The following is a 21,195-nucleotide window of genomic DNA, read 5'->3' on the forward strand; positions in this document are numbered from 1 at the left end:
CGTGCGGACCAAAAAAACCTGAACCGAATGCAGTGCAAATCTTCAAGGATTGCCACACCAGCAAGATGAAGGGCATGGGCACACCAGTTCAAGCCGCTGTTGTAAGTCCTTACTCCTCCTGCCTTGAACTGATTGGTACTGTGATGTGTTCATTTAACTACTTGGTTTGCAGCCAATGTCAGTTACTCTGTTCACTTTTATTCACAGTTGTCTTAACATATCATTTCACCTTACATGGTTTAAAAGAGATGAAGGATATTCTTTTGGTCTTGATCTATAATCTAGTTGTTATGTTCACGTGCGCACACAATGATAAAATAGCCTGTTTTTTTATATCTGTTTGCCCATGATATGAATGATGTCATACTATGTTCATCCTACTTTAGACCATGTCTCTTTATCCTTAGATGTCAACGAATGTGAGGAAATAGACAATACAGTAGGCATGCTACATGGACATATGTTCCGAAAGTGATTTTATTATGTAGTTGGCACTACAATACATGCTAATGTATTACAGTAGTTCACCAAAATAAGTTATGTATAAACGTTTAACCCACTTTGTTTGTTTTTGTCTCGTTAGTAACTTATCTGGTACACTAATCTACAAGTTCAAACTTTCAGGAAGCTATGGAACAAATGATTAAACAACACAACCACCTGAAGGTGACGAGGCTACTACAGGCACAATGTCACCTCTTGCTGCAGTGCGTCAGTATCTCTCCACTAACAGTGCAAAAAGCACCTTCCTGCGTAATTCTGGGTTGGTTGTCAAGGTAACCTCGTCCAAATCGCCTACTGAACAAAATCTTCCTGCTAGACAGAGTGATATATCTGTGCTCCAGACACAAGTCCAATCCCTAATGGACGTTGTTTCGGAAACAAGAATACTGGTTGAGAAATGTCGTCAAGATATGAATGGTTTTCAAACCAGACTATCAGACATTCGCTTCGTTGTTCAAGAGCAATGGCGGCAAAAAGGTGGAGATCGTGCTGCTCCATCAGATTCTACAGCCTGAAACATTAGCACTCAGGTCAAATGATCTGTGCTTCTATACATCTGATGGTGCTTTTATCTAGAAGGACTCTAAACTTTATGCCAACAGGCCTTTTGTTGTATGGTTGGAATTTATTTTGTTGTGATACAACATTTATGATGCTGCCTCAAGCTGCAGTAATTACGACACTATTTTTGTATAGTGTAGGTTTATCTTAGTAATGTATTCGGCCGAAAGCTTCGTAGGAGCCCAACATGCCAACATTCGTCGGGCCCATTCCAATTGGGCTAAAAACAATTACGGGCCGAAATTGGCATGTAGCCCACTAAAAATATCTGGGCCTAAATCAGCATAAGCTTTCATATATTTCTGGTAGGCATGTGCCCATAGTGGGCCTTTAACAGGCCTAAACATAATTTGGGCCCTCAGTAAAAATAGGCCATTTACAGGTGTAAATATCTCGAGCCCATAAAAAACATGGGCCTTTAATAGACCGAAAGTGAGATTGGGCCCTGATTGTGCCAAATAACCCACTGGACTTAGCAGGCCGAAATGGTGGCCCATTTACGATGCGGATCTTTGCAGGCCAAAAATCGGACGGGTCATAAATGCGCCGACCTAATACACGGGCCTTTAACAGGCCAAAACTTCGGTCGGGCTAGATTATCGTCATTTTTACATGGGCCGTTAATGGGCCCGATATGATGTTGGGCCACATATGGCCCATGGTTTACGTCCGGCGTTAACAGGCCGAAAATGACAACAGGCCAAAAGTGGCCCAAAGCTATAGTGGGCCTCTAACAGGCCGAAAGTCAGACATGGCCGAATATGACCCAAATCCTTCACAGTCGTTTATGGGCCGAAAGTTTTGATGGCCTATAAATGGGCCCAAATGAAGCCGGACCTTTAACATGCCGAAAATACACCGGCCCGTAATTCGGCCCAATTACTTAGCGGACTGTTAACGGGCCAGAAGTGACAATGGGCCGCGTTGATGACAAGTTTAGGACAGGCCATTGACGGCCGATTTGACAGAGAATGTTGGGCCTTTAGCTGGGCTGTCCCACTATGGTCTGCAGAATCTTGTGGGCCTTTAGCTGGGCCGGCCCATTGTGGTCCGCAAAATCTTGTGGGCCTTTAGCTGGGCCGGCCCATTATGGTCTGCAAAATTTTGTGGGCCTTTAGCTGGGCCGGCCCATTATGGTTCGCTAAATCTTGAGCCTTCGGTTGGGCTGGCCCATTTAAACTTTGTGGGCCACTTTTGCGCCGGTCCACGTGTTGGTCCATCAGCCAATGAGAATTTTACACGTGGAAAATAGGCATTGGTCATGGCTGTTAATGGGTTATCGGATCCAAAATCCGACCCGATAGCTTAACGGCGTTCCGTTACGGTGGATGCCACGTGCCGGTCACCCTTGACGAAAGCACTTCTGTGACGCGCGATTTATCGTCATGGAAGTGGACACTTCCGTGATGATAATTTTGGCAATGTCATGGAACACTTCTAAGACAGCACAGGTATGACTATCTTGATTCTGTCATAAATTTGTCATGGATGTACATGCATGACAGAAAACGCGACCTACTGTGACAAACACGTATCATCACGTACGGAAGTGTATTTTTTTTGTAGTGTAATGTGTGTCTCTCCCAAAAGGTGTGTACAGCAAGGATGATTGTGGTGAACTAAAAAGCAAAGACTCAAATCATACAAGACGCTCCATGCATAACACATATCATGTGGTGAATAAAAATATAGCTCCAAGTAAAGTTACCGATGGACGAAGACAAAAGAGGGGATGCCTTCCGGGGCATCCCCAAGCTTAGGCTTTTGGGTTGTCCTTAGATTTTACCTTGGGGTGCCTTGGCATCCCCAAGCTTAGGCTCTTGCCACTCCTTGTTCCATAATCCATCAAATCTTTACCCAAAACTTGAAAACTTCACAACACAAAACTTAACAGAAAATCTCGTGAGCTCCGTTAGCGAAAGAAAACAAAACACCACTTCAAGGTACTATAATGAACTCATTCTTTATTTATATTGATGTTAAACCTACTGTATTCCAACTTCTCTGTGGTTTATACACTCCCTTACTAGCGATAGATTCATCAAAATAAGCAAACAACACACGAAAAACAGAATCTGTCAAAAACAGAACAGTCTGTAGTAATCTGTATCAAACGAAAACTTATGGAACTCCAAAAATTCAAAATAAATTTCTGGACGTGAGGAATTTATCTATTAATCATCTGCAAAAATAATCAAGTAAATAGCACTCTCCAGTTAAAAGTTGTAGCTAATCTCGTGAGCGCTAAAGTTTCTGTTTTTTACAGCAAGATCGCAAACACTAATTAAAACACAAGAACACATCTAACCAGAAGCTAGATGTATTATTTATTCCTAAACATAACCAAAAAGCAAAAAAAACAACAAAAATTGGGTTGCCTCCCAACAAGCGCTATCGTTTAACGCCCCTAGCTAGGCATAAAGGCAAGGATAGATCTAGGTATTGCCATCTTTGGTGGGCAATCCATAAGTGGCTCTCATAATAGATTCATAAGGTAATTTAATTTTCTTTCTAGGAAAGTGTTCCATGCCTTTCCTTAACGGAAATTGGAATCTAATATTCCCTTCCTTCATATCAATAATTGCACCAATCGTTCTAAGGAAAGGTCTACCAAGAATAATAGGACATGAAGGATTGCAATCTATATCAAGAACAATGAAATCTACGGGCACATAATTCATATTTGCAACAATAAGAACATCATTAATTCTTCCCATAGGTTTCTTAATGGTGGAATCCGCAAGGTGCAAGTTTAAAGAACAATTATCAAATTCACGGAAACCTAGCAAATCACACAAAGTTTTTGGAATCGTGGAAACACTAGCACCCAAATGACACAAAGCATAGCATTCATGATCTTTAATTTTAATTTTAATAGTAGGTTCCCACTCATCATAAATTTTTCTAGGGATAGAAACTTCCAATTCAAGATTTTCTTCATAAGATTGCATTAAAGCATCAACGATATGTTTAGTAAAAGCCTTATTTTGACTATAAGCATGCGGAGAATTTAGCACGGATTGTAACAAGGAAATACAATCTATTAAAGAACCATTATCATAATTAAATTCCTTGAAATCCAAGATAGTGGGTTCATTGCTATCTAAAGTTTTGACCTTTTCAATCCCACTTTTACCAAATTTTGCATCAAGATAAAAAAACTCCGAATCATTGGGACGCCTTTTAACTAAAGTTGACTCATCTCCAGTCCCATCATTATCAAGATTCATATTGCAAAACAAAGATCTAATAGGGGACACATCAATCACTTTTAGATCTTCATCCTTATTATCATAAAAACTAGAAGAACACTCTTTCACAAAGCAATCTTTCTTAGCACGCATCCTAGCGGTTCTTTCTTTGCACTCATCAATGGAAATTCTCATGGCTTTGAGAGACTCATTGATATCATGCTTAGGTGGAATAGATCTAAGTTTAAAAGAATCAACGTAAAGAGAAATTCTATCCACGTTCCTAGCCAAGTCATCAATCTTGGGCAATTTTTCTTCAAGCAAAGCATTGAAAATCTTTTGAGAAATCATAAATTCTTTAACACTAGTCTCAAAATCAGAGGGCATATTATTAAAATTTCCACAAGAGTTGTTGTAGGAATTACCATAATTATTAGAGGAATTACTAGGATACGGCCTAGGATTAAAGTTTCCTCTATAAGCATTGTTACCAAAATTGTTCCTACCAACAAAATTCACATCCATAGATTCATTATTATTCTCAATCAAGGTAGACAAAGGCATATCATTGGGATCAGAAGAAACACTCTTATTAGAAAACAATTTCATAAGTTCATCCATCTTTCCACTCAAAACATTAATCTCTTCAATTGCATGCGCCTTTTTACTAGTAGATCTTTTTGTGTGCCATTGAGAATAATTGATCATGATATTATCTAGGAGTTTAGTAGCTTCTCCTAAAGTGATTTCCATAAAAGTGCCTCCCGCGGCCGAATCTAAAAGATTTCTAGAGGCAATTCAATCCGGCATAATTTTTTTGTATAATCATCCATAAATTCAAACCATGTGTAGGGCAATTACGTATAATTAATTTCATCCTCTCCCAAGCTTGTGCAACATGTTCATGATCAAGTTGCTTAAAATTCATAATATCGTTTCTAAGAGAGATGAACTTAGCGGGAGGAAAAAACTTAGAGATAAAAGCATATTTGCACTTATTCCAAGAATCAATGCTATTTTTAGGCAAAGACGAAAACCAAGTTTTAGCACGATCTCTAAGCGAAAAAGGAAATAGCTTGAGTTTAACAATATCATTGTCCACATCTTTCTTATTTTGCATATCACACAAATCAACAAAGCTATTTAGATGGGTAGCGGCATCTTCACTAGGAAGGTCGGCAAATTGATCTTTCATGACAAGATTCAACAAAGCAGCATTAATTTCACAAGATTCAGCATCCGTAAGAGGAGCAATCAGAGTGCTAAGAAAATCATTGTTGTTGGTATTGGCAAAGACACACAATTTAGTATTATCTTGAGCCATCGTGATAAGCAAGCAATCCAACACACAAGCAAACAAGAAGCAAGCGAAAAAGAGGCGAACGGAAAGAGAGGGCGAATAAAACGACAAGGGTGAAGTGGGGGAGAGGAAAACGAGAGGCAAATGGCAAATAATGTAATGCGAGGGATAAGAGTTTGTGATGGGTACTTGGTATGTCTTGACTTGTGCGTAGACTCCCCGGCAAGGGCGCCAGAAATCCTTCTTGCTACCTCTTGAGCACGCGTTGGTTTTTCCCTTGAAGAGGAAAGGGTGATACAGCAAAGTAGCGTAATTATTTCCCTCAGTTTTTGAGAACCAAGGTATCAATCCAGTAGGAGGCCACACGCAAGTCCCTCGTACCAACACAAACAAACAAGAACCTCACAACCAACGCGATAAAGGGGTTGTCAATCCCTTCATGACCACTTGCAAAAGTGAGATCTGATAGAGATGATAAGATAATATTTTTGGTATTTTTATGATAAAGACTAAAAGTAAAGATTGCAAAGTAAAAATAGATTGGAAACTTATCTGATGGAAAATAGATCCGGGGGCCATAGGTTTCACTAGTGGCTTCTCTCAAGATAGCATAAGTGTTACGGTGGGTGAACAAATTACTGTCGAGAAATTGATAGAAAAGTGCATAATTATGAGAATATCTAGGCATGATCATGTATATAGGCATCACGTCCGTGACAAGTAGACCGACTCCTGCCTGCATCTACTACTATTACTCCACACATCGACCGCTATCTAGCATGCATCTAGAGTATTCAGTTCATAAGAATAGAGTAACGCATTAAGTAAGATGACATGATGTAGAGGGATAAACTCAAGCAATATGATATAAACCCCATTTTTTTATCCTCGATGGCAACAATGCAATACGTGTCGTTTCCCCTACTGTCACTGGGATCGAGCACCGCATGATTGAACCCAAAGCTAAGCACTTCTCCCATTGCAAGAAAGATCAATCTAGTATGCCAAACCAAATAGATAATTCGAAGAGACTTGCAAATATAACCAATCATACATAAAAGAATACAGAGAAGATTCAAATATTGTTCATAGATAATCTTGATCATAAACCCACAATTCATCAGATCTCGACAAACACACCGCAAAAAGAGTTACATCGAATAGATCTCCAAGAAGATCGAGGAGAACTTTGTATTGAGATCCAAAGAGAGAGAAGAAGCCATCTAGCAAATAACTATGGACCCGAAGGTCTGTGGTAAACTACTCACACATCATCGGAGAGGCTATGGTGTTGATGTAGAAGCCCTCCGTGATCGATTCCCCCTCCGGCGGAGCGCCGGAAAAGGCCCCAAGAGGGGATCTCATGGGAACAGAAGGTTGCGGCGGTGGAAATAGGTTTTCGTGGTGCACCTGGTTGGTTTCGTGTACGTAGGTATATATAGGAGGAAGAAGTAGGTCGGTGGAGCCACGAGGGGCCCACGAGGGTGGAGGGTGCGCCCAGGGGGGTAGGCGCGCCCCCTGCCTCGTGGCCTCCTCGTTGATTTCTTGACGTCCACTCCAAGTCCTCTGGATCACGTTTGTTCCAAAAATAACTCTCCCAAAGGTTTCATTCCGTTTGGACTCCGTTTGATATTCCTTTTCTGCGGAACACTGAAATAGGCAAAAAAAACAGCAATTTGCACTGGGCCTTGGGTTAATAGGTTAGTCCCAAAAATAATATAAAAGTGTATAATAAAGCCCATTAAACATCCAAAACAGAATATATAATAGCATGGAGCAATCAAAAATTATAGATATGTTGGAGACGTATCAGAGGGTAGGACAAAAGATGTTGTCACGACCGGTTTTTCAATAAAATAATTATTGAGAGACCAATCCCTTTTACGGACCAGTAAGGAAGAATTCCTTCTCACTGATAGACAATATCTTGGTCACAGAACAAAAATACCAGGAGTACTAAATATAATACAAGGTTGAGCGGAGACTGCCCAACAATTTATTACATGCACGCCGATAAAACAAAACGGCGGATAGGGTGGCATCCTACCAACTTACGATAATGACGGTGGTGGAAATATCACCGCGAAGCGAGTGATATGACTCCTGAAGACTACAGCTCTTCGAGCGTCGGAGTGAAGCTCGAGGAGACTTATTGCGGGTGGCGGAAGCGTATATAAAACAAGTGACCAAAGTCCGGGATCGCGCAGGACTGACTAGGACTCCTCTAGGCATCAGACGCGCTATCAAACTCTTCATCCAAGAGATCGCCTTCGTCAACATCTGGCCAAATCAACAAGCCAGGTGAGTAGTATGAAAGTACTCGCAAGACAGTTCGGACATAAGATATAACAAATGTAAACATGAAGCATATGAACAATTTAACCAGTGCGATCAGACATAGAGAGAATAAATACTGGGTGCCAAGCGAGGGTCTGAATGACGCCTCGAGCGGAAACTGCAAGAATAGTAGTACTGGTGCCAAATGAGGGTCTGAATGACTCCTCGAGAGGAAACTGCGAGAATAATAATACTGGTGCCAAACGAGTGTCTGAAAGACTCCTCGAGAGGAAACTGCGGAAATGATAATGCCACAGTCGGGCGTCGGGGCGACACCACATAAAGGGCTCATAACAGAAAATAAAAGCAGTGCGTGCCACAGTCGGACGTCTGAGCGACATCGCATAAAGGGCTTATATTTAAAGTAAGAAAAAAAACACGCCACAGTCGGACGTCAGCGCGACGTCACATAAAGGGCTTATATTGTAGCTTAATAATTCAATAGTTCGGGAACATAAATTGTCACAAGTACGAGACAAATATTAAGTTAGTCCATCCACAGGAATAATAATTAAACTGGATTTACCACTTGAGTTTGTTCACGGGGGACAAGTTTTCCACGCTGATAGATATGGACATACTGATTTCACTACTTGATCATGGATACGATGACTTGGAAGGAAATTGACTCTGCAGAGTTTGTACTTAACCACAACCAACGGATTTCAGTAGTCACGGGGACTAGTTCCGTTTACGGTGTTTTAGAAGAAACACGTCTAACCAGTACACAACCAATTCAACATTCCGAAGCCAGGGATCACCCTCAGCAACGTTCAAGAAAAACCTTGAGACGGGGAGGCTACAACCTCGCGTAGCATGGGATCAAATTTCTATACGCGCGCTCTAAGGGGGTGCCCCCCCTCTCGGTCCCAACTGGAAACACCCATGCCCCCTGACCAGATGACTGGCTTTAATCCTGGGCCAAGGTACCATCATCCCGGCCCCTCTGTTTGGTGTGTACACGGAAAGAGGTTACCAACTTACTAAACCGCATCCTGGCAAATGAAACATGTGGTAGCACGGAAGGGGGAAAGAATGATAACGTGACTCCGTCCACGTTAACGTCAGAAATAGTCGGATGACGCAAGGCTGGTATGCTACAACAGTACCACCTTGCTGCCCTTCATGTCAACACATGATTAGGCCATCTCTCATCAGAGATCATCGCAACTATGGAACATGCGGGGAAAAGAATGATAACGTGACTCCGTCCACGTTAACGTCGGAGAAAGTCGAATGACGCAAGGCTGGTATGCTACAACAGTACCACCTTGCTGCCCTTCATGTCACCACATGATTAGGCCATCTCTCATCAGAGATCATCGCAACTTTGGAACATGCGGGTAGTTGCCTTACAAGCAACGAGGTATTTACCGACACTCATATGCCACGCACAAACTTTCACGCAAACATGCAAAACACCTGTCATATCAAATGTTCAAAACATGCTTTCCTGGTTCGGAGAAGTCGGAGTCTAGCTCGGCGAAGTTCGCGGCTCCGTCACCTCTTCCGGAACCTACGGCAATAACGAAAACGGGTACTAACGTGAAAACCAATGGGTGCACAGAAACTTCTCCAAAGTTTTTCCAAATAAATCTCATAAAAAACTAGACAAAATTTTAAGACTGTCAGAAAAAGAATCACTCAAAAATCCATTTTTATTAAAAAGTTATAAAGGTTTCTGTCCAGGGACTTATCTGTAATGAAACAGAAAAGTTCCAGGGTTTAAACTGAGAAACCAGAAAACGCTTCGGAAAGAAATGCGCTAGCTAAAGAAAGAAAACGTATTTTGCCCGAAGGCGCCAACAGAAAACGGTTCGCGAAAGAATAGAACAGAGGCTGACATGCGGGGTCCACATGTCAGGTTTGAAAAGCTCGCCGGCGCCCGAAGACTGCGGTGGACGCCGGCGTCGAACCACGGCGAGTTAGGAGGATCGGAGGGTACCAAGAGCTTCAGCTTGTTCTTCCGCGTCGGTGGGTGGTGGACTCGACCAATGGGGAGCACCACGTCGACGGCGACACTATCTCCGGCGGGCAGCGGCTCGGGTGGTGGTGGAGAACTCCGGTGGAGGGCTGCAAACTTCGAATTGAAGCGCGGGTCAGAAAGAGGGATGCATGGCTAAGCTACTGGCAAGAGAAGGGAGGCGGAGGTGCACACACGGGGGCGAATCGAGCTGGATCCCGTGGCGGGTCGCGGCGGCCGGAGTCGAGGAAGGAGACCTCCTCGGGGCTCTTCCAGTGGCTAGGCGTGCTCTAGGTGGAGTGCAGGGATGGTGTGTGCTCGAGTTGAAGCTCGGGGCCGCTATTTATAGGCGGATCGACGGGGTGGCCGTGAACGGAGAATCTCCGGCGAGCGATTACGGCGATGCAGTGGATTGGCAGGAGGTTTGAGTGGCCAGGCAGCATCAGTGGAGGTTACTGGTGCCATTCCACAGCTAAACGGAGTTGGTCTTGGCGTAATGGCGTCGGTCCACGGTGAGGTGACCGCACGGGCACGTCGGCGGCAGAGAGCGCGCTCTGCGCCCTGCGGTTCACGACGAGGGTGGCAGCGCGTTCGGGGGAGTGGAAGGCCACGCGGCGAGCTCCGGTGGCTTGGGCGGCGCTGGGTGGCGCCGTCAGCGCCGTGCCTCCCGCCGGCGGCCGCAAAGCCACCGCTGGCGTCGGTCACGGGGCGGCGCACCTTCTGCTGCTCGTCGCCGACGTTCGCAAGGTGCCAGGCGTTCGTGCGGTGCAGGAACAAGAGGGAGGGGACGAGGAGCAAGGCGACATCGGGGCACTGTCGAGATCGACAACCATCTCTGAAGAAAACGACAGTAAGCCACTAAACTGTTCTCTGAATTAACTGAACTTGATATTGACAATGCACTGCAGGTGCTCGACAGAATGATTTGGCTATGAGAAAAAAATTTCTGGGGCTGTAACTTGGTGAGGTGACCACTCAATGCACCCAGAGGCTGCCTGATTTTACTTGGAATTTTTGGAAAAGGATTTGAATGAATTTCACCAAATTTGACAAATCTGGTCCAAACTTGCAGCAAGTGTAGTTTGAAAAATTTGAACTGAAGACCAGTGGATCTTCATGGATCTTGGTTGAGATTTCTAAGGACTAGGAAGGGGAAAAGGTTTGGGCGCAAAAATCAAGACAGAAAATGGAGTTCCTTTGTAAATCACCAATGGCTAGAATAGAAGGCAGAAATTTGTTTGAATAAGATTTAAATGGAAAATAAACATAGGGGAGGTTCAACTTGCTGGATTAGATGCCAAACATGATCCAAAGATGAGGGGAGGTTTAGGAGAGAGTATTTGCAATAAGGCCATGGCAAGAGGGAATTGTTGAAAGTGGCAAAGGATTATTCCAAAAGCCATAGTGCAAATTTCAAAGAGGTTTTAAGAAGGCATTTTCCCAAGTGAAAAGCATTTTGTCTTGAGCCCAAATGAAAAGCAAGCACCTCCAAGACCAAAAACAGATCTTGGGTGATTCCAAATAAAACTTTTGCCATAAAAAAAAATTGAAAGGGAGAGTTCTTTTGAAGGAAAATTTAAATCACCTCCCTCAAGTCAACTAAAATCTTTTGAAAAAAATCCAAATAAAAACTTGGGTGTCACAGATGTCATGCAAGTCCTTTTAATAAAGCATGTATAACTACTTACGGAATACATGCCTACATTATATCGATGAACTGGAGCTAGTACCAAATCGCCCTAGGTTATAACTGTCACATGATGAATATCATCCAACAAGTCACCGATCCAATGCCTACGAACTTTTCCATATTGTTTCTGCTAAGTTACTACTACTATCATCACTGTTACACTTGCTACAAAATTACTGCTATCATTGTTATAGTTACTATTGCTGCTGTCACTACTATCAAACTACTTTGCTACTGATCACTTTGCTGCAGATAATTAATCTCCAGGTGTGGTTGAATTGACAACTCAGCTGCTAATACCTTCAAATATTCTTTGGCTCCCCTTGTGTCGAATCTATAAATTTGGGTTGAATACTCTACCCTCGAAAACTGTTGCGATCCCCTATACTTGTGGGTTATCAAGACCTTTTTCTGGCGCCGTTGTCGGGGAGCATAGCTATATTTGTTGAGTCACTTGGGATTATCATATTATCACTATGAAGAATCTGAAGGATCCTAAGACTAAAATATTTCCCTCAAGTGCGAGGGGAGGTAAGAAACTGCCATCCAGTTCTGCTTTAGATTCACCTTCAGTTATGAGTAAACTTGCAACACCACCACATGCTATTACTTCTGATATGTCGCAAGTTATTGATGATGCTACTTCTACTATGAATGATGCTTATGATGATGCTAGTACCTTGCTTGATAGTGATGATGTGCCACTTGGTGAATTTCTTGATGAACAAATTGCTAGAGTAATACAACATGATGTTAAATCTGATGATGAGTTTGAAACTGAAACTCCTGAAACACCTGCTAGAACTAGCCCTCCTAGATATGAATTGCCTAAGGTACCGGAAGGTTATGTTATGAGTGAAGAAACAACTAGTGATATTCTTGCTAGTAATGATAGAGATGATCTAGAGAAATTATTACACAAGTATAAAGAAAAATCTCTGAATGCTAGAATGAAATGTGATCCTAAGTTTGGTACTTCACCTATCTTTATTGATGATAAGGATTATGAATTCTCTGTCGACCCAGAGTTAATTACTTTGGTTGAATCTGATCCTTTCCATGGTTATGAAACTAAAACAGTTGTGGCACATCTTACTAAGTTGAATGATATAGCCACCCGTTTTACTCATGATGAGAAAACCTGCTACTACTTTATTCTCAAATTATTTCCTTTCTCATTAAAGGGTGATGCTAAAGCTTGGTACAATACACTTGCTCCTGGTTGTGTGCGTAGTCCCCAGGATATGATTTATTACTTCTCTGAAAAATATTTTCCTGCTCATAAGAAACAAGCTGCCTTGCAGGAAATATTTAACTTTGTTCAAACTAAAGAAGAGAGTCTCCCACAAGCTTGGGGGAGGCTTTGCCAGTTACCTAATGCTTTTCCTGATCATCCTCGTAAGAAAAATGATATACTTGATATCTTCTATAATGGACTAACCGATGCTTCTAGGGACTTCCTAGATAGTTGTGTTGGTTGTGTTTTCAGGGAATGAACTGTTGGACAAGCTGAAGAATTATTGAATAATATATTGAAAAACTATGATGATTGGACTCTTCCTGAACCACCGCCTAAACCCACTCCGGAGAAGAGGGGTATATTATATCTCAGTCCTGAAGATATGCAAGAGGCAAAGAAATCTATGACGGATAAAGGTATTAAAGCCGAGGATGTTAAAATTTTACCTCCTATTGAAGAAATACATGGGCTTAATACACCACCATTGCCTAAGGTGATAGAGGTAAATTCTTTAATGAAGTTCAATGATAATGATAATCCTCACAATATGCATCCTAGTCAATGCCTTTATGAGTTTGAAAACTATATTAGAAAACACGATCATTTCAATGCAAATGTTATGAAACAATTGAAATATAATTCTGATATGATTGCTCGCTTGAGTGACTTGTTATTTAGAATATCAAATGATGTTAGAGGTGTGGGAAAACATGCTTCTATGGTTCAAACTCAGTTAGAACAAGTTGCTAAATCACAAAGACAATTACTTGATGAAATGAATCATAATATGCATGACTTTGCTTTTAGAGTTGCAACTAGAGGAGATAAAATGACTCAGGAACCACTTTATCCCGAGGGACACCCAAAAAGAATTGAACAAGATTCACAAAGAAATAACACTAGTGCACCTAGTCCTTCTAAAATGAAAAAGAAGAAGAAAAATGGCAGGACTTTGCATAGTTCTAGTGAACCTGAAATAGAAAAACCTCCTGATAATGATAATGAAATTTCTATCTCTGATGCTGAAACTCAATCTGGTAATGAACACTCACCTAGTGATAATGAAAAAGATAATGATGAGGTTCATGAAGACTCTCAACCAAATGATAAAGAACCAGATAATGATGTTGAGATAGAACCGCCTGTTGATCTTGATAATCCACAACCTAATAATAAAAGATATGACAAAAGAGACTTCATTGCTAGAAAACATAGTAAAGAAAGAAAACCGTGGGTTCAGAAACCTATGCCTTTTCCACCCAAGTCAACTAAAAAGAAAGATGATGAAGAATTTGAACGCTTTGCTGAGATGCTGAGGCCAGTCTTTTTGCGTACTCGCTTGACTGATATCTTGAAAATGCCTCCTTATGCAAAGTATATGAAAGACATCATCACAAATAAGAGAAAAATACCGGAAGCTGAAATCTCCACTATGCTTGCTAATTACACTTTTAAAATGGAGTACCTAAAAAACTTGGAGATCCGGGAATACCAACTATACCTTGCTCTATCAAAAAGAATTATGTGAGGCTGCTTTGTGTGATCTAGGAGCTGGTGTTAGTGTTATGCCTTTCTCTTTATATAAAATACTTGACTTGAATAAACTCACACCTACTGAAATATCTTTGCAAATGGCTGACAAATCAACTATCATACCAATCGGTATCTGTGAGGATGTGCTCGTTGTTGTTGCTAATGTTACTATTTTGACTGACTTGCTATACTTGAAATACCCGAGGACGACAATATGTCGATTATCCTAGGTAGACCCTTCTTGAATACTGCAGGGGCTGTTATTGATTGCAATAAAAGCAAGGTCACTTTTCATATTAATGGCAATGAGCATACAGTGCACTTTTCGAAGAAACAATTCCAAGTGAATGGTATTAATGTTATTGAAAAATTTCCAACAATCACTATTGGAAGTTTTCAAATACCTTTACCTACTGTCAAAAAGAAATATTAAATACTTATTGCTAGGGAAATGCATATCCCCATTGAGGTAACTTAGTGACTTTACGAAATTTCTTCGGTTTCATGCTAATCGAAAGTGGTTGTTAATAAGACCTGATCAACCTTATTAATGGATCATTTTTGAATGGTATGAAGTTGATGAATTTAGTAAGCACTACCTTCCGTCCTTACCTTTTGTTTTCTGTTTTTATTAGTTAATAAAATAAAATGCCATGTTTTGTCTGTTTTCTGAATTTCCCGTGAAATAAAAAAATTTACCCAAAAATAAAAGTTCTCAGAATACCCTGAACATTTTACACGATTTGTTTTCTGAATATTTCTGAATTTTTGGTGCAAATAATACCACATCACTTACGTCTTCATTGCTCTCTCTCCCATTGCCCCCTCACTTACGTCTTCATCCCACATCCTCACTTACCTCCAGAAAGAATCTCCATTGCTCTCTCTCCCATGTTCTTGATCTCAAACCCGCAGATTTCAATCTCTTTGCTCGAAGCTCCGTTTCCAAAGCTGTTTCGGGGGATTGTTGCTTGGTATGTGACTCCACCATTTGTCCAATTAGTTTTTGCTTTAGTGGTTTATATTTTGAATTATTAGCTACTCTTGGTGCTCTTGTAGATGTGCTTGCAAGTCAATTCTTAGTGTTCTAAGTAGTTTGAATGCTTGCTATGGCTTCCATCGCTACTAGGGAAAAGGCTAGCAGCAGCGCGGGTTTTAGGTGTATCAGTAGCGCAGGGACCGGTGCTACTAATAAGGCGCTATAGCTAACACGTAGCAGTAGCGCGTGCTCACCGGCGCTACTGCTATACAAGTGTAGCAGCTGCGTGCTTCGTGGAAGCTCGCTACTGCTAATAGCTCTAGCGCGTGTTGCCTGGACGCGCTACTGCTATCATGGCGCTGCTGCTAACTTTTCTGCACTCGCTACTGCTAATTTTAGTAGTTTTTGTTTTTTTTCTGCATATTTGTTTTGTATTTGAACAGGCTTTACACAAGAATCTTTAGCAGATACAAATGGCATCATGATACACATACCAATGGCTGCGAGACCACAAATGTAATCATAGCATATACATACAAATAGTCTCATCATAATCATCATCCAATACAAAGTGGTATCTCGTCATCATCTCGAAAATAGCGATACATGCAAGTCTCGAATACTTGCAACTACAACGTCATCCATCGAAACAATGGTATATGGGAGAAGAGCTATCACTATGAGTGAGAGCGGAACTATGCAGTACATGAGGCGGCGGTTACGAGTCCTCTCTCGCGCTAGAGTGAACCTCAAGTAACTAGCTTCTCCTTCTTGTCTGCTTTTGAAGCCTTTATGGCTGGCGCCCGAGACCCCATTCACTTGCGCCTGACACTTAGGCCACTCATTGTACACCCCCGGAACCTTCCCTTTGTACACGACATAGCACCGCCATCTCGCCATCAAGAAACTAGGTACCTGTTAGAGATGCATGTTCATCAAGAGGATGTACAATCATATGCAACAAAATATATTAGAACAACACGAAAAAGAAAGGGTTAATTAGCAATTAGATGCAACATACATTATGCAAATTATTAACTAGAGGTACGCAGGTCATCGTACCCAAACAAACAAAGTAGCGTTACGCAAGTTCGGCAGGGACCGTGGACATCACAAAGTTTCATTGCTACAGAAAGTATACAAGTTAAACCGACACATATCATCATCATCGGCATCGTAAATCACTAGAAGTTCCATCCTTCCATATATCAAGGATGGACCCTAGCTTCTTGAACGGTGTGAGGTCTTGAAGTTGCATGCCTATGCGAGTTCGGACGTCAGCTCGCGATATAGGGCCATGGTGGAACATCCCCTTCTCATTGACGACTTCTTTCATGATGATCATCGCAATGTCCCTTTGGATGCGAAAGAAGTCATCTCTAAGTTTATAATCCGCTTCTCCATGAGAGTCTAGCCACTTGTGGATATGTTCATCATTTCTGCTTGTCATGCGAAGCTTTTGGTGATCCGTGTTGAACTCAATCATGAGATGGAGGATGTAGAATCCATCCTTCTTGCTTGGTTTTGACATGGATGCAGCAGAAGTTAGTTTTATGCGCGAAACCCATCTTCTTGTTCCATTGTTTCCTGATCTGCACGTGGCCACCTCTAATGCTGAAGCCTTGGAGAGCATCATCCAGAATATTCATTATGTGGGTGTAGTCCTTTCCTCTTGTAGTCTCTGGAAGGGTCGAAATACACGGCGTGGGAGACTCGCGGGTAAAGAACGATAAGGATGGCACGCCCGTTGCTGCGGCGAAAAGATACCTCAAATTATTCTTCATATGAGCAAGAAGGAATCATTGAAATGTACGGACGGGTTGTCCGGAACTGACTTACTTTGGATGATAAGGCAGGAGGACAATTTCCTGGTCCTTATTCTGTACCATGAAGTTTTGGAGGTAGTCCCTAGCAGTTTCACGCTCAAAGTCACCGAGACTCAAGAAAGACTCGTGCATGTAGTACGGATCCGCCACACAAATTTGCGAGACTTCTTCTCTCTTCATGACGGATCTCATATGTAGCGCAAAAAGGCGGACGATTGTAGAATCGAGCCACCTTGTCAGAAACATCTCAAAGATATGGTCAAACCGCAGGAAGAACACCTCTGCGGGCCGTGTGTCGACGTAGCACTTCCCCTCAGGCACATGAGCCGCGTATGTCGAATATCCGGGATCCTTCGAGGCTAGTAGGCTTTTCTCAGTCGACAGCACATGGTCGTGCAGTCTCCTGAGATCCCCTGATAGTGCCTCCAGCGGATTCGACGGTAGTATCAGCTCGCCCGTGAGATGGAACATGGCCGCACCATTCACGGGTACACGCTCTTCAGAATCCATCATCTGGCTGCTATGTGCTCTGGCTTGTTTGGAGGTAGCTATCTTCCCCGATCTCTTCCTCTCCTTTTTCTTGGGCACACCTTCCAGACCCTTCCTTAACCCCTGCCCCAATGTTCCCGGGCTAAGCACTGTACGACCCTCGGCTAGTTGAGCCTGTGTTGAGGCGGCATTTTCAGGCGTGTCCTGTGAGGATTTCATGGAGACTTTTTGCAATCCCTGCTACGACCTTCCTGCCCGGGCAGATCATCCATATCCTCATTAGCATGCTGATAGCACGATTCGTCATATGGTGGACTCATCATATCTATGTCACAGACATACGCGTTTGTATTGAGGAAACCCATTGGGTCGACCTCCGTCTCATCATCCATTATATGTTCTACAGGACCGATTACATCAGCCAGTACTATTGCACCCCCTTCATCACGTCGTCCGCCGCTCTCACCCGACACTACAGGAGTTGGTAATTGCGTAGGCGGGGTGGTGGTGTCCGCACATGGTTGTTGATGTGTGGTTATTGGTGTGCTCTCGGCCGGCTCTAAATGAATAAGATTCTTCGGCCATAGCAGCACCCAACCCTTGCAGTTTCCAATCCGTGGTGGGGTCTCGTCGTCCTCTCCCACAGGAACATTGACTGCTTGCAGTAGCAACTCATTTTTCTCCTTGGTTGCTTTTTTCGCGTCCTCAGCTGCTTTTTGCTCGACCGCGAGCTTCACCTTCGCGTTGATGTCCGCCTGACTAAACTTCTTTTTCTGCTTCTTGGCCTCCGGGCCCTCGTTGTAAAACACCTTCCACATGGCGCCGTCTCCAGCGCCGTGCACAAGACCATATTGCGGCCGCTGGCCCAAAGGGAGTCCCTTAAGTTCGTTCAAGGCCCGGTTGAGAGGGGTGTCCCACTTGGGCCTCATTGGAGAAGTAGGGCTTTCGGCTGCAAGCTGGTGTTGCTTCTCCTGCAGAAGGAGCGTGAACCGTTTAGGAATGTGTAGTCGACTTGATATGGAGCTAAATGTAAGGTGGTAAAAGAATAATTACCAGTAGTCTAATCAATTTCCTCGTGATCTTGTCCGTGTAAAAAACCTTCTTTTCCTTGTCCCACTTATAGCGGGCCCTTATGAAGTCACGCTCCAAGGGGTTGGTGAACTTCGCGAAGGGGTCTGGGAGACCCGCAGCTTCACGTTCCGCGTCCTCCTTATCCCATATGGGCCTTTTACGGAGGTAGCCACGGCTTCCGAGGCGATGCTTCCCCATGTTCCTTTGCTGAAGGCTCTTGAATTTCGCAGCCATAGCCTTGGCTGCCTCGGTAGCGCAAGTGTCCTTGAACTTTTCGAACTCCTCTACCGTAAGTGTCGAATTTTCCTCCAGAATCTTGGACAGGGGTTCCTCAGCCTCAATAGCTCGTTTCACCCTCCCTTTCCAGGAGGCCAAATCATTGCTGAACATGCCCATGACATGATTGTTAATCTTTTTCATCTTCGGATCATCCCACGGTTCTTCTATGTTATCATCCCGGTCGGGGAACTTGAATCTCTTGTGCAACTTCGTCAGGAGCAACTGCGTCAAATGTTCTTTACTCCTTAAGTCATCGTCGTTGATGCTCGCGCATTCCCGTAGGATGCATCCTACTTGGTTCCCATAGCACTTGCGAGGTTCTTCCGGCTCTAATGACTCAAACTTGCCAGGTGCCATCTTTGTGATCACTAGTCGTCCAATCCCTAGTTTGTTAGGTCTTCGTATCCTTTGCTTCTTCTGCTTCTTCTTTTCGGTAGCGGCATCAGCGCCGGTACCATCCCCGCCGGTATCTTCCCCGCCGGTACCTTCCCCGCCGGTCTCGGCGCCGCCATCGGTGCCGGCGCCGTCGGTGTCAATGTCGGCGTCAGTACCATCATCGAGGCCGACCTGCAAACCTTGCTTAGCAGTCAAATAGTCGAGGTACTCTTGTTCACCCTCATAATCCATCTCGTCTGCATCTTGGTCAGAAGGCCCAATTTCTTCATTGTTCGACATGTTTCCTATGATTAAGTCTCCTTGTTTAATTCTAAAAGTATGAAAAAATGAGAAATGACATAAAAAAGAAATCTATGTTTGCCTACTATCTAGCACAAATCATGCCAAAATTCACGAAAAATTTCGGCATGACATTTGCTAAAAGATGGACATATCGAGCGCCCGAAATTCACCGGAACGGAAATGAATCAACATTCCGGCGTAACATAGGCCACTCGGATCATTTACCTTGCACATAATCATCATTTTCCAAATATGACATGTCCAAAACATCACATGTCCAAATGACATGTCCAAATTCCAAACATGACATGTCCAAAACATCACATGTCCACATATCACATGTCCAGTTCAAATTTGCATATAAATTCAGCCTACCTAAATTTGTCCTATTTTAAAACGAACAGTTCATAAAAAATTAGCTAAATTCATATCTAAATAGATAACCTAATTAACCTACTGTCGTAACTAAAACCTAAGTAAATTAACCGAAGAACCCTAGCTAGCAGAGAGAGGAGGAGCGCTGGGGGGGTTTACAGAGGGTGCAGGGGCGAGGAGGCAGGCCCGACGACGGCCGAGGTTGGGAGGGGAGGAAGCAAAGGAGGGAGGCGTGGCACATCGGGTTCGGGGGAGAGCACCGGGGACGGGGGCGAGTGCCGGGGTCGGAGCCGAGGCCGGGATCGGGGCCGGGGTCGGGGTCGGGGGCGAGCGCAGGGGCGCGGCGAGGGCGGGGGCGAGAGCAGGGGCACGGCGAGGGCAGGGCCCCGGGCGGATTTGGGGGGAAAAGAGGTGGGATGAAGTAGAGAGGGTGAGGATTTTGGGTTAGTTGGACGTAGCAGTAGCGCGTTTAGAGAAAAAGCGCTACTACTATTACAGGTAGCTATAGCGGTTTTGTTCAGAAAGCGCTACTACTAACTTGACTAGCTGTAGCTCTTTTTCAGTAAAGTGCTACTGCTATAACCAACAGTTTTCCTTTTTCTTTTCCTTTATTTTCTTTCACTTTTCTTTTCTTTTTTTCCGAGAGCAGTGAACGAAGGGAAGGGGATATATATTGCATCATTTGACGGTTAATATATGTATACAAAATAGGAACATATATATTACATCATTGGACCCATGCATAATAATGGCTAAGTGTGTATACAAAATAGGAACATATATATATATATATATATATATATATATATATATATATATTACATCATTTGACCGATAACATACGGTTCCTCAGCGTTGACGTTTTCGTTTTTGAGTCAGCTTCTTTCCCTTGTTGTTCGTTGAAGAATAATTGAGCCCTTCATTGTGACTTTGCCTTTTCCATGGAGTACGATTTTTCTTAGGTAATGTAGTATTGATTCTTCTTTTGACGTATACTTCATCATCATCGTCATCTTCCCTCATTGGGTTGCCGTACTGATCGTAGTCTTCCTCGTTGGCGACTCCGTCCATTCCAATGATGTTCCTTTTGCCTCTCCGCATGACAACACGGCTGGGATTGCGCGGGTCGGTTATGAAGAAGCATTGTGTCACGTGCTTAGCGTGTACCCATGGCTCATT

Source organism: Triticum aestivum, chromosome 3D, assembly GCF_018294505.1.
Source record: "Triticum aestivum cultivar Chinese Spring chromosome 3D, IWGSC CS RefSeq v2.1, whole genome shotgun sequence".
In the NCBI taxonomy this organism is placed as follows: domain Eukaryota; kingdom Viridiplantae; phylum Streptophyta; class Magnoliopsida; order Poales; family Poaceae; genus Triticum; species Triticum aestivum.